Genomic DNA, 15,644 nt, shown 5'->3' on the forward strand with positions numbered 1-15,644 from the left:
AGGAGAGACAGACACCCGCAAAGCCTCTTATGCAATACAAGTTGCATGTCGAACGAGAAACAAGTCTCATGAACGCGGTCATGTAAAGTTAGTCCGAGCCGCTTCATCCCACTATGCCACAAAGATGCAAAGTACTCAAACTAAAGATAACAAGAGCATCAACACCCACAAAACCATTGTGTTCTACTCGTGCAATCATCTATGCATAGACACGGCTCTGATACCACTGTAGGATAACGTTGCATAGAAAACAAAAAATTTCCTACCGCGAACACGCAATCCAAGCCAAGATGCAATCTAGAAGACGGTAGCAACGAGGGGTTTATCGAGTCTCACCCTTGAAGAGATTCTAAAGCCTACAAGAGGAGGCTCTTGTTGCTGCGGTAGACGTTCACTTGCCGCTTGCAAAAGCGCGTAGAAGATCTTGATCACGATCCCTCCGGCGCCACGAACGGGCAGCACCTCCGTACTCGGTCACACGTTTGGTTGTTGATGAAGACGACGTCCACCTCCCGTTCCAGCAGGCAGCGGAAGTAGTAGCTCCTCTTGAATCCGACAGCACGACGGCGTGGTGTCGGTGGTGGTGGAGAACTCCGGCGGAGCTTCGCTAAAGCACGCGGGAGTTATGGAGGAGAGGGGGGCGGCTAGGGTTTGGGAGGGGGTGGCCGGCCACTCAAGGGGGGCGGCCAGGTTGTGGTCTTGGGGTGGCCGGCCCCCTCCCCTTGGAACCTCATTATATAGGTGGAAGCCCCAAGTGTTGGACTACAAGTCTCCGAATAAGACCCGAACCCAAAACCTTCCATATGATAGGGAAACCTACCCAAGGTGGGAATCCCACTTGGGGTGGGATTCCCCCCTTCCATATGGGGGGGGGGGGGGGTGGCCGGCCCCCATAGGGGGAGTCCACTTGGGACTCCTCCCCCACTAGGGTTGGCCGGCCATGGAGGTGGAGTCCCTTCGGGACTCCACCTTCCTTGGTGGTTTCTTCCGGACTTTTCTAGAACCTTCTAGAACCTTCCATAGAGCCTTCCGCGTCATTTTAATTCACATAAAATGACATCCTATATATGAATCTTATTCTCCGGACCATTCCGGAACTCCTCGTGATGTCCGGGATCTCATCCGGGACTCCGAACAAATATTCGAACTCCATTCCATATTCAAGTTCTACCATTTCAACATCCAACTTTAAGTGTGTCACCCTACGGTTCGCGAACTATGCGGACATGGTTGAGTACTTACTCCGACCAATAACCAATAGCGGGATCTGGAGATCCATAATGGCTCCCACATATTCAACGATGACTTTAGTGATCGAATGAACCATTCACATACAATACCAATTCCCTTTGTCACGCGATATTTTACTTGTCCGAGGTTTGATCTTCGGTATCACTCTATACCTTGTTCAACCTCGTCTCCTGACAAGTACTCTTTACTCATACCGTGGTATGTGGTCTCTTATGAACTTATTCATATGCTTGCAAGACATTAGACGACATTCCACCGAGAGGGCCCAGAGTATATCTATCCGTCATCGGGATGGACAAATCCCACTGTTGATCCATATGCCTCAACTCATACTTTCCGGATACTTAATCCCACCTTTATAACCACCCATTTACGCAGTGGCGTTTGGTGTAATCAAAGTACCTTTCCGGTATAAGTGATTTACATGATCTCATGGTCATAAGGACTAGGTAACTATGTATCGAAAGCTTATAGCAAATAACTTAATGACGAGATCTTATGCTACGCTTAATTGGGTGTGTCCATTACATCATTCATACAATGATATAACCTTGTTATTAATAACATCCAATGTTCATGATTATGAAACTAATCATCCATTAATCAACAAGCTAGTTAAGAGGCATACTAGGGACTTCTTGTTTGTCTACATATCACACATGTACTAATGTTTCGGTTAATACAATTATAGCATGATATATAAACATTTATCATAAACATAAAGATATAAATAATAACCACTTTATTATTGCCTCTAGGGCATATCTCCTTTAGGTACCACATTATACGTACCTGTTGTGGAGGATGCCTGGACCTAAGGGACCAATCACAGTCAAAGGAAGCTTTGCGCTAGCCGATAAGTGTGATAAGGATTTTCATCGACTGTCAGAAACCTTCGGGATGCAAGCAGAGTACATGGCGTCAAGGCTCACGACTGACTATGATGTGTTACCAGATGTAGGAAGGCCTAACAAAGAATCAGCTTTTAACACCGAGAAAAATTCTAAGGAGGTGCAAATTCACCCGACAGACCCGAAAAAGACGACGTCCATTGCGACAAACATGGACCTCGCATAGGAAAGCGCGCTCGTCGAGTTCCTCCGTGAGCACTGGAAATCTTCGCATGGTGTCCAGCGGACATGCCAGGAGTACCCAGGGAACTTGCCGAGCACCACCTAAACTTGGATCCATCAGCGAGACCAATAAAACAACCTTTGCGGCGTTTTTCGGAGCCAAACCGCAAAGCTATGCTGTCAGAAATCGATCGACTGAGAGAAGCTGGTTTTATCAAGGAGCTGCATACAGAAGCCACATGGGTAGCGAACCCAGTGTTGGTGCCGAAGAAAAACACTAAAGTCCTTCGCATGTGTGTCGACTTTACGTGTCTCAATAAATATTGTCCAAAGGATCACTTTCCCCTCCCAAGGATCGATCAAATTATCGACTCCACGGCAGGATGTGAACGTCTTTCCTTCCTGGATGCATATTCTGGTTACAACCAGATCAGATTGAAAGAAGAAGATGAGGTCAAAACAGCGTTCATCACACCTTATGGCGTGTTTTGCTACCGAACAATGCCTTTTGGTCTGAAAAACGCGGGAGCAACATACCAGAGGATGATGCAGAAGTGCTTAGCAACACAGATTGGAAAAAACGTACAAGTATACATCGACGATGTCGTCATAACATCAAAAAAGGGGACGACGCTAATCGAGGATCTGAAGGAAACCTTTGATAACCTCGACAAGTTTTGCCTCAAGTTAAACCCAACGAAGTGTTCCTTTGGTGTCCCTGCAGGAGAACTTCTTGGTTTTCTAGTTTCAGCAAGAGGGATTGAAGCAAATCCCGAAAAAATCCAAGCTATCGTAACAATGAGGAAGCCAACAAAGTTGAAAGAAATACAGCAGCTAACTGACACGCGTACAGCACGCGACCGTTGGGAACCCCAAGTGGAAGGTGTGATGCGTACAGCAGTAAGTTTCCCTCAGTTAGAAACCAAGGTTTATCGAACCAGTAGGAGTCAAGCAGCACGTTGAAGGTTGATGGCGGCGAGATGTAGTGCGGCGCAACACCAGGGATTCCCGTGCCAACGTGGAACCTCCACAACACAACCAAAGTACTTTGCCCCAACGAAACAACGAGGTTGTCAATCTCACCGGCTTGCTGTAACAAAGGATTAGATGTATAGTGTGGATGATGATTGTTTGCAGAAAACAGTAGAACGAGTATTGCAGTAGATTGTATTCGATGTAAAAGAATGGACCGGGGTCCACAGTTCACTAGAGGTGTCTCTCCCATAAGATAAATAGCATGTTGGGTGAATAAATTACTGTTGGGCAATTGACAAATAGAGAGGGCATGACCATGCACATACATGATATGATGAGTATAGTGAGATTTAATTGGGCATTACGACAAAGTACATAGACCGCTATCCAGCATGCATCTATGCCTAAAAAGTCCACCTTCAGGTTATCATCCGAACCCCCTCCAGTATTAAGTTGCAAACAACAGACAATTGCATTAAGTATGGTGCGTAATGTAATCAATAACTACATCCTTGGACATAGCATCAATGTTTTATCCCTAGTGGCAACAGCACATCCACAACCTTAGAACTTTGCATCACCGTCCCTGCATTTAATGGAGGCATGAACCCACTATCGAGCATAAATACTCCCTCTTGGAGTTACTAGCAAAAACTTGGCCAGAGCCTCTACTAACAACGGAGAGCATGCAAGATCATAAACAACACATAGATATAAATTGATAATCAACATAACATAGTATTCTCTATCCATCGGATCCCAACAAACACAACATATAGCGTTACAGATAGATGATCTTGATCATGTTAGGCAGCTCACAAGACCCGACAATGAAGCACAATGAGGAGAAGACAACCATCTAGCTACTGCTATGGACCCATAGTCCAGGGGTGAACTACTCACTCATCACTCCGGAGGCGACCATGGCGGTGAAGAGTCCTCCGGGAGATGATTCCCCTCTCCGGCAGGGTGCCGGAGGCGATCTCCTGAATCCCCCGAGATGGGATTGGCGGCGGCGGCGTCTCTGGAAGGTTTTCCGTATCGTGGCTCTCGGTACTGGGGGTTTCGCGACGAAGACTATTTGTAGGCGGAAGGGCATGTCAGGGGGGCGCACGAGGGCCCCACACAACAGGCCGGCGCGGCCAAGGCCCAGGCCGCGCCGCCCTGGTGTCTGGCCACCTCGTGGCCCCACTTCGTCTCCTCTTCGGTCTTCTGGAAGCTTCGTGTGAAAATAGGCCCCTGGGCGTTGATTTCGTCCAATTCCGAGAATATTTCCTTACTAGGATTTACGAAACCAAAAACAGCAGAAAAACAGACAGCGGCTCTTCGGCATCTCGTTAATAGGTTAGTGCCGGAAAATGCATAAATATGACATAAAGTATGCATAAAACATGTAGGTATCATCAATAATGTGGCATGGAACATAAGAAATTATCGATACGTCGGAGACGTATCAGCATCCTCAAGCTCAGTTCCTGCTCGTCTAGTGTAAACGATAACAAAGATAATTTCTGGAGTGACATGCCATCATAACCTCGATCATACTATTGTAAGCATATGTAATGAATGCAGCGATCAAAACAATGGTAATGACATGAGTAAACAAATGAATCATAAAGCAAAGACTTTTCATGAATAGTACTTTCAAGACAAGCATCAATAAGTCTTGCATAAGAGTTAACTCGTAAAGCAATAAATCAAAGTAAAGGTATTGAAGCAACACAAAGGAAGATGAAGTTTCAGCGGTTGCTTTCAACTTATAACATGTATATCTCATAGATATTGTCAATGCAAAGTAATATAACAAGTGCAATATGCAAGTATGTAGGAATCAATGCACAGTTCACACAAGTGTTTGCTTCTTGAGGTGGAGAGAGATAGGTGAACTGACTCAACATAAAAGTAAAAGAAAGGCCCTTCGCAGAGGGAAGCATTGATTGCTATATTTGTGCTAGAGCTTTGGTTTTGAAAACAAGAAACAATTTTGTGAACGGTAGTAATAAAGCATATGTGTTATGTAAATTATATCTTACAAGTTGCAAGCCTCATGCATAGTATACTAATAGTGCCCGCACCTTGTCCTAATTAGCTCGGATTACCGGGATTATCATTGCAATGCACATGTTTTAACCAAGTGTCACAAAGGGGTACCTCTATGCCGCCTGTACAAAGGTCTAAGGAGAAAGCTCGCATTGGATTTCTCGTTTTTGATTATTCTCAACTTAGACATCCATACCGGGACAACATAGACAACAGATAATGGACTCCTCTTTAATGCATAAGCATTTAGCAACAATTAATTTTCTCATATGAGATTGAGGATATTTGTCCAAAACTGAAACTTCCACCATGGATCATGGCTTTAGTTAGCGGCCCAATGTTCTTCTCTAACAATATGCATGCTCTAACCATTAAATAAGTGGTAAATCTCCCTTACTTCAGACAAGACGGACATGCATAGCAACTCACATGATATTCAACAAAGAGTAGTTGATGGCGTCCCCAGGAACATGGTTATCGCTCAACAAGCAACTTAATAAGAGATAAAGTGCATAAGTACATATTCAATACCACAATAGTTTTTAGGCTATTTGTCCCATGAGCTATATATTGCAAAGGTAGAGGATAGAAATTTAAAGGTAGTACTCAAGCAATTTACTTTGGAATGGCGGAGAAATACCATGTAGTAGGTAGGTATGGTGGACACAAATGGCATAGTGGTTGGCTCAAGGATTTTGGATGCATGAGAAGTATTCCCTCTCGATACAAGGTTTAGGCTAGCAAGGTTATTTGAAACAAACACAAGGATGAACCGGCGCAGCAAAACTCACATAAAAGACATATTGTAAACATTATAAGACTCTACACCGTCTTCCTTGTTGTTCAAACTCAATACTAGAAATTATCTAGACTTTAGAGAGACCAATTATGCAAACCAAATTTTAGCAAGCTCTATGTATTTCTTCATTAATAGGTGCAAAGTATATGATGCAAGAGCTTAAACATGAGCACAAAAATTGCCAAGTATCAAATTATCCAAGACATTTTATCAATTACTACATGTAGCATTTCCCGTTTCCAACCATATAACAAATTAACGAAGAAGATTCAGCCTTCGCCATGAATACTATGAGTAAAGCCTAAGGACATATTTGTCCATATGAAACAGCGGAGTGTGTCTATCTCCCACACAAAGAATGCTAGGATCCATTTTATTCAAACAAAAACAAAAAATAAAAACAAACAGACGCTCCAAGCAAAGCACATAAGATGTGATGGAATAAAAATATAGTTTTAGGGGAGGAACCTGATAATGTTGTCGATGAAGAAGGGGATGCCTTGGGCATCCCCAAGCTTAGACGCTTGAGTCTTCTTAAAATATGCAGGGGTGAACCACCGGGGCATCCCCAAGCTTAGAGCTTTCACTCTCCTTGATCATATCGTATAATCTCCCTCTCTTGATCCTTGAAAACTTCCTCCACACCAAACTCAAAACAACTCATTAGAGGGTTAGTGCACAATCAAAATTTACATGTTCAGAGGTGACATAATCATTCTTAACACTTCTGGACATTGCACAAACCTACTGAAAGTCAATGGAATAGAAAAATCCATCAAGCATAGCAAAATAGGCAATGCGAAATAAAAGGCAGAATCTGTCAAAACAGAACAGTTCGTAAAGACGAATTTCAAAGAGGCACCAGACTTGCTCAAATGCAAATTCTCAAATTTAATGAAAGTTGCGTACATATCTGAGGATCACTCACGTAAATTGGCAAAATTTTCTGAGTTACCTACAGAGAATTAGGCCCAGATTCGTGACAGCAAAGAAATCTGTTTCTGCGCAGTAATCCAAATCTAGTATGAATCTTACTATCAACGACTTTACTTGGTACAACAATGCACAAAACTAAGATAAGGAGAGGTTTCTACAGTAGTAACAACTTCCAAGACTCAAATATAAAATAAAAGTACTATAGTAAAAATATGGGTTGTCTCCCATAAGCGCTTTCTTTATAGCCATTAAGATGGGCTCAGTAATTTCAATGATGCTCACATAAGGATGAGAGTTGAAGCAAAGAGAGCATCAAAAAGCAAGTATGAAACAAATTTAAGCCTAACCCACTTCCTATGAAAAGGAATCTTGTAAATAAACAAGTCATGTAAGCATAACGCAACAAGCATAGAAAGGCAACACAAGCGTAACTTCAAGATTCTCAACATAAAGAGGGGAAACTTAATATTATTAAGATGCATATAACCATGTTTCCCTCTCTCATAATAACTTTCAATAGCATCATGAACAAACTCAACAATATAACTATCACATAAAGCATTCTTATCATGAGTCTCATGCATAAAATAATTACTACTCCCAACATAAGCATAGTCATTTTTATTAATTGTAGTGGGAGCAAATTCAACAAAGTAGCTATCATTATTATTCTCATCACCATAATCATCAAATGTAGGAGGCATATTGTAATCACTATAAACTTTATCCTCCATAGTAGGTGGCACCAAAATACCACTATCATCATAAATGCGAGGCAAAGTATCATCAAAGTAAATTTTCTCCTCCATGCTTGGGGGACTAAAAAGATCATACTCATCAAAACCAGCTTCCCCAAGCTTAGAATTTTCCATAGCATTAGCAACAATGGTGTTCAAAGCATTCATATTAATAACATTCCCATTAGCATGCATATAAAGTTCCATGGGTTTTTTAATTTTCTCTTCAAACACCTCATGTCCAAACTCAAGATAAATACTATAAAGATCTCTAATATTTTTGTTGTTTTCCATTAAGCCTAACTAGTGAAATAAAAACATGCATGGAATTAAGTAAAGTAAAACAAGTAACTAATTTTTTTTGTGTTTTTAATATGGAGAACGCAAACAAGACAGTAAATAAAGTAAAACTAGCAACTAATTTTTTTGTATTTTGATATAATGCAGCAAACAAAGTAGTAAATAAAATAAATCAAGACAAAAACAAAGTAAAGAGATTGGATGTGGAGACTCCCCTTGCAGCGTGTCTTGATCTCCCCGGCAACGGCGCCAGAAATTTAGCTTGACACGCGTACAGCACGCGGCCGTTGGGAACCCCAAGTGGAAGGTGTGATGCGTACATCAGTAAGTTTCCCTCAGTTAGAAACCAAGGTTTATCGAACCAGTAGGAGTCAAGAAGCACGTTAAAGGTTGATGGCGGCGAGATGTAGTGCGGCGCAACACCAGGGATTCCGGCGCCAACGTGGAACCTGCACAACACAACCAAAGTACTTTGCCCCAACGAAACAGCGAGGTTGTCAATCTCACCGGCTTGCTGTAACAAAGGATTAGATGTATAGTGTGGATGATGATTGTTTGCAAAAAACAGTAGAACGAGTATTGCAGTAGATTGTATTCGATGTAAAAGAATGGACCGGGGTCCACAGTTCACTAGAGGTGTCTCTCCCATAAGATAAATAGCATGTTGGGTGAATAAATTATTGTTGGGCAATTGACAAATAGAGAGGGCATGACCATGCACATACATGATATGATGAGTATAGTGAGATTTAATTGGGCATTACGACAAAGTACATAGACCGCTATCCAGCATGCATCTATGCCTAAAAAGTCCACCTTCAGGTTATCATCCGAACCCCCTCCAGTATTAAGTTGCAAACAACAGACAATTGCATTAAGTATGGTGCGTAATGTAATCAATAACTACATCCTCGGACATAGCATCAATGTTTTATCCCTAGTGGCAACAACACATCCACAACCTTAGAACTTTCGTCACATCGTCCTGCATTTAGTGGAGGCATGAACCCACTATCGAGCATAAATACTCCCTCTTGGAGTTACTAGCAAAAACTTGGCCAGAGCCTCTACTAACAACGGAGAGCATGCAAGATCATAAACAACACATAGATATAAATTGATAATCAACATAACATAGTATTCTCTATCCATCGGATCCCAACAAACACAACATATAGCGTTACAGATAGATGATCTTGATCATGTTAGGCAGCTCACAAGACCCGACAATGAAGCACAATGAGGAGAAGACAACCATCTAGCTACTGCTATGGACCCATAGTCCAGGGGTGAACTACTCACTCATCACTCCGGAGGCGACCATGGCGGTGAAGAGTCCTCCGGGAGATGATTCCCCTCTCCGGCAGGGTGCCGGAGGCGATCTCCTGAATCCCCCGAGATGGGATTGGCGGCGGCGTCTCTGGAAGGTTTTCCGTATCGTGGCTCTCGGTACTGGGGGTTTCGCGACGAAGACTATTTGTAGGCGGAAGGGTAGGTCAGGGGGCCGCACGAGGGCCCCACACAACAGGCCGGCGCGGCCAAGGCCCAGGCCGCGCCGCCCTGGTGTCTGGCCACCTCGTGGCCCCACTTCGTCTCCTCTTCGGTCTTCTGGAAGCTTCGTGTGAAAATAGGCCCCTGGGCGTTGATTTCGTCCAATTCCGAGAATATTTCCTTACTAGGATTTCTGAAACCAAAAACAGCGAAACAAAGAATCGGCTCTTCGGCATCTCGTTAATAGGTTAGTGCAGGAAAATGCATAAATATGACATAAAGTATGCATAAAACATGTAGGTATCATCAATAATGTGGCATGGAACATAAAAAATTATCGATACGTCGGAGACGTATCACTAACCGGGCGAGTCGCAGCTTTAAGCAGATTTGTCGCCAGGTTGGAAGAAAAGGCGTTACCATTCTACGCTTTAATAAAGCAAGGAGAGAAATTCCAGTGGAACAAAGAGGCAGATTGAGCCTTCGAGGATTTAAAGCGTATAATTTCGACACCACCAATCTTGGTGGCGCCGAAAGAAAAGGAACCTCTCCTGTTATACATTGCAGCTACGCCTCAGGTGGTAAGCACGGCGCTAGTCGTCGAAAGGGAAGAAGAAGGAAAACTCCATGGAGTACAAAGGCCGGTATATTTCATCAGTTAAGTTTTATCACCTTCCAAACAACGGTACCCGCAATACCAGAAGTTGGCACATGGAGTGATCACAACAGCAAGAAAGTTGCGCCACTACTTTTCGGCACACCCGATAATAGTGGTCAATGAAGCACCTCTATCAAATATACTGAACAATCCAGAAGCTACAGGGCGAGTCTCCCTTTGGGGAATATAACTTTCCCCTCGGGACATCACGTACGAAAAAAGAAAGGCAATCAAGTCGCAAATTCTGCCAGATTTCATTGCAGTGTTGATGGAGCTGCAAAATACAGGACCCCCAGATTTGTCGAGAACTTGGACCATGAACTTCGATGGATCCAAGAGAGTAGAAGGAGCTGGTGCAGGAGTGATACTCATATCACCCGAAGGCGACAAATTGAACTATGTCCTACGGATGACGTTCCCAAACGCATCTAACAATGAAGCAGAATATGAAGCTCTTATACACGGGATGAAGATGGAGAAAGCTTGCGGTGCAACTCGACTAAAAATCTTTGGCGACTCACAATTGGTAGCTCAGCAGGTTATGAACCAATGTGATGCAGTCAATGACAGCATGGTGGCATACAAGGAAGTGTACAACAAGCTTGAGAAGCTGTTTGATGGATGCGAAGTAAATCACATCAGTAGGCTGAGCAACGATGAAGCCGATGTTCTCGCAAACATCGGGTCGCAGTGCCTTGCAATCCCGCCAGGTGTGTTTTGGGAAGAGATAGCTGAGAGATCCACAAAGCCAAAGAAGGCGCAGAAGAAGAAGAAGGAGGAGAAAACTTCGGCGCCTCTCAAAGAAGCTCCAGAGGAAGAAGAGGACCAGGAGCTGGTGATGATGGTAGAAGTCCCATGGATGCAAGCGTACATATCGTATATCCTAAGGAAAGAAATACCCGACGATCCAGTTGAAGCAAGGCGAGTTATTCGACGATCCAAAGCCTTCACAGTGGTCAAAGGGGAGTTATACAAGCGAAGTATTTCGGGCGTGCTGCAAAGGCGCGTTACACCCGAAGAAGGAAGGATAATCTTAAAGGATGTACACGAGGGAATATGTGGTCACCACACGAGCAGTCGAGCTATTGCGGCCAAGATTTTTCGGGCTGGATTTTACTGGTTGACAGCAATCGAGGATGCAAAAGAGATAGTACGACCTGCGACGCGTGCCAAAGATTCGCCGCAAAACCCCACTCTCCGGCAGTAGAGTTGATGCCAATACCGCTATCTTGGCCCTTTGCCCAATGGGGTCTCGATATGGTGGGAAAATTGCACAAGGCCTCTCCAGGAGGATACGAGTACATGTTGGTTGCTGTCGATAAATTCACCAAGTGGATAGAAGCAAAGCCGATAAATTCACCAGATGCAGCGTCAGCAATAAAATTCGTGAAGGGCATCGTCTTTCGATTTGGAGTACCTCACAGCATCGTCACAGACAATGGTAGTAACTTCACGTCCAAGGAATTCAAGGCATACTGCGCAGAAGTAGGCATCAAATTACACTTCGCGTCAGTTGGGCACCCGCAAACCAATGGTCAAGTCGAGAAAGCCAATGGTATCATCTGCAATGGTATTAAAAAGCGCCTGCTAGGACCGCTTGAAAAGGCTCGACATACCTGGCCAGAAGAATTGCCAAGTGTTCTGTGGAGTATTCGAACAACACCAAATACAGCGACACAAGAAACTCCATTCTTTTTAGTCCACGGAGCTGAGGCAGTACTACCGATTGAAATAGAGCATGACTCCCCAAGAGTCACAGAGTATGACGAAGAAACTTCAAGAAGATCCTTGGAGGACGATGTGGATGCACTCGACGAAGCTCGAGATGAAGTACTCTCACGAGTCACCAAGTACCAGCAAGACCTAAAAAACTACCACATTCGACAATTGCGGCCAAGGTCTTTCCAGGTCGGAGATTTGGTCCTACGGCTCAATCAACAAAGTACTGAAAAGCTCGAGTCGCCATGGCTGGGCCCTTACGTCGTCACAGAAGTAATCGAAGGAGGAGCGTACAGGATCAAGGACAAGAAGACAGAGGTTCCCGAGAAAAACCCCTGGAACGTGGCGCAGCTCAGGCGATTCTACGCTTAGAGTCGAAATATAGTCCTCCTTTGTAAAAATACAATGTACTGAAACGCCCGCGAGTTTTCAGACGCACTCTTTTCCTTTTCAGGGCACCGAGTGGGGCTGGAAAGGTTTTTAATGAGGCGGGCTCGCGGTGCTGCAATATAGTAAAAAATAGTGATGGTATACATCTTTTTCTTCAACAGGCTCGGGGGCTCATAACCCACGACAGCACAATACATATATGCTCGCAAAACAGCAAATTCTTCGAGACGAAAAAATAGTATAAGCTCCGGACAAATGCTCGGGGGCTTCGCTATAAGCCAACTGCTATGTCATTTATAGCTAACTTAGAGCCAACATATACAATAATGAGCTATAAAAATGTAGTACTTTATGATCCACCTTTCACTCCCATAAAGTGCTTAGGAGCACATGCTAGAGCTGGCTCTTGCATAAGAGCCAACTCTCCTTCTCTCTCCTCCTCTCTCTCCTCCAACTAAGCAATAATATACTATTTTAATCCTTATTTGATATCGTACTTGCTCTTAGCTGACCTCATGATTCGTTCTTGGATTCCTCGTCATGTGTTGCTTGTTTGATATCGACGTGGCAAAATATTATTATTTCAGGAACATTCTTGATAGATTTCACACATATTTCAATTAAATTACGGTTAATCTCTGTTTGTAATTTTGTCGTACAAGATTTCATTATGGTTTCGTTTAAATACCAACGACATGCCATATCGACATGAAACAAGTTGGATGAGAGGGCTAGCAGAAATCACAAGAAGTCGGAAAGGTAGATACCGGTAGACATCGGCGCCGTTAGAAATACAATTCAAGCGGGTCGGTGGTTTCTATGTTCGCCATGCCATCAATGTTCGCCATGCCATCAATAGAAAGATCAACAGACAGTCGGTGCAACCTAGGTAGGAGGCATTAACCTAGTAACAATATTGTTTAAGTAGATATAGATGTGCTTGGTGGAGGCACGCGTGGTGAATGTGAATGGTGATTCTAGTGAGCATAATATCATTTTTTTAGGGTAGTACGTGGTGGCAGTAGAAACTTGTGTTGTGTCGCGACGACCGGGCGAAGGTGCGATGCGACGCGAGCCGTCTCATGCAGTGGCGGAGCTTCACCAAAAATCAGGGGGGGGGGGGGCGAAAGATAAAATGTCAATGTTTGGAGGGGCGAAATGCTAATTTTTCTGCATCTAAACACTCCCTAAAAGAATTTCTTAAGCTCCGCTAGTGGTCTCATGGTATTCCACGTCATGGATAAACACATGAGAGATCTTAATATTGATGGATTTAGCATAGATGTTTCGTTATTGACGAGAACGCCGTCTCCCACTTAATCGGTGGAACACTTAGGGCTTTTTTTTTTTGGAACACTTAGGTGGGATATACCCTCCTTTTGCAAAATCTTTTGCTATGTTTGGATGCACAGAATTTAGCCGTGGAATTGAATTGGGCTGAAATTCCAAATCCAAGGTGGAAAGGAAACTACCTCCATTTCAATTCTGCTGTTTGGATGTACAAGGTATTTGTTGTGGGAATCAAAGGGTGGCACCGAATTCTAAATCGTGTTTGGATGCAGCCCCAAATTGGAATTGGAAAGGGGCAGGGAGAGGGACAGGAAGAGGACACCGCCTGGAGTTGTTCCCTACCGGACAGGGACATGCCACCGCTCGGCGCCGCGCCATTCCCCTACTGGCCAGGGAGAGGCACTGTCCGGCGCCGACGAAGATGCAGATGGGGGGCGAGGAGGGTGGGGAAGGGGAGAGAAAGGCGTGGAGGTCGGCGGCGGGAGATGCGGAGCTCGGCGGCGGCGAGGGAACGGCGGCCGGACGGGGGAACGGCGGTGGGCGGGGCCACGCTAGGGGGGAACGGCGGCGGGCGTGGGATGCGGAGCTCGGAGAACGGAGGGGGCGCGGAGGTCGGCGGCGGGAGATGCGGAGCTCGGCAGCTGCGAGGGAACGGCGGCCGGACGGGGGAACGGCGGCGGGCGGTGAGGCGACGTTGCGGGGGAACGGCAGCTGGCGGCGGGCGGGGCCACGCTAGGGAGGAATGGTTGCGGGCGGCGGAGGACCTGCCGGGAGAGACGCGAGGATGGTGACGGGCCAAGCGGTACGCTCGTTTCCGAGCGTTTCCGAGCTCGCTCGCTCGGAAAGTTTGGCCAGCTTTTTGCACAGCAGGATTCCGAGCGCGGAATTTTGTTGGGTTTCCACGCGAACATTCCAAGCGCAAACCAAACGGTGGAATTGGCCCATTTGGCCCAAATTCTAATTCCACGCTCCAATTCTGTGCATCCAAACACAGCAAGGCAAAGGAGGTGGATAATGATGTGTGGCCTTGCGGCACGTACCCGAGTATGAGGTACCTGGGGGGGTGGGAATGGTCGACCGACTAGAAATTATCTGAAGTGCTGCCGTGGGCGCAGGCTAGCGACGCATCTGCCGGGCAGATCGATGCGGCCGGTCGATGGAGGAGTGCGATCGATCGGCCGAACCAGAGGCATGCGATGAGCGTAAACCTCTCGTTCCCTTTGCACCGGCTATGGATGCATGCGTCTCGAGAGATCCGACGTGTTGCGTGCGTGTGCGGCTCAGGTGGGACGGACGGCGGGCAGGGCAAGCAACGCCTGACGCCTGACGCCACGACAAACACAAACTCTTCTTCCCCGCCCGGCCCACGTACGTCTCCATCTCCGTCGGAGCGACGGCGACTGGTATGGTGCGCCGGGCGGCACTTGGCGCGCGTGCGCGTCCGTCCCGGACCCAGTCCCCGTCGTTCAGGTCCTACTCCGTTGTTGACGTGCGGCGCTTGTTGGCTGGTTCCACCTTTCTTTCCCAGCTTCCTGGCCATTGACACAAACGAGAAATCCCAAATCACAGCATACACCAGGGAGACCGACGACGGCGACGCCTCCGTCCTTGGTTCATCGGCGCGCGTACACCAGTAGGCCCTTCGTTTCGCAGGCATGTTTGGTCTACCGCGCGTCTACGGGTGGGCATGTTTGGTCCGGATGCATGTTTCTCTCTCGACACAAACTCGATCTTGTGCCTGTCCGCACGATCGTTTTCGATCGTCACGGGACAACGCGTGTGCTAGCTAGCTCCACTAGCCAGCTGTAGTGGTTACTGACAGCATGCACGTACGTGACCGTGGCACCTTCTAGGATCTACGCGCGTGCACTGCTCCTACACTTCTCTTCTCTTCTCGCTGGCTGTGCTAATCTATCGTTCTCCTCCGTGTCTCTGGCACCACGATATATACATCCAGCGCAGCGACCGACCCACGAGGATCCAAC

The sequence above is a fragment of the Lolium perenne genome, chromosome 3, assembly GCF_019359855.2.
Source record: "Lolium perenne isolate Kyuss_39 chromosome 3, Kyuss_2.0, whole genome shotgun sequence".
NCBI lineage: Eukaryota > Viridiplantae > Streptophyta > Magnoliopsida > Poales > Poaceae > Lolium > Lolium perenne.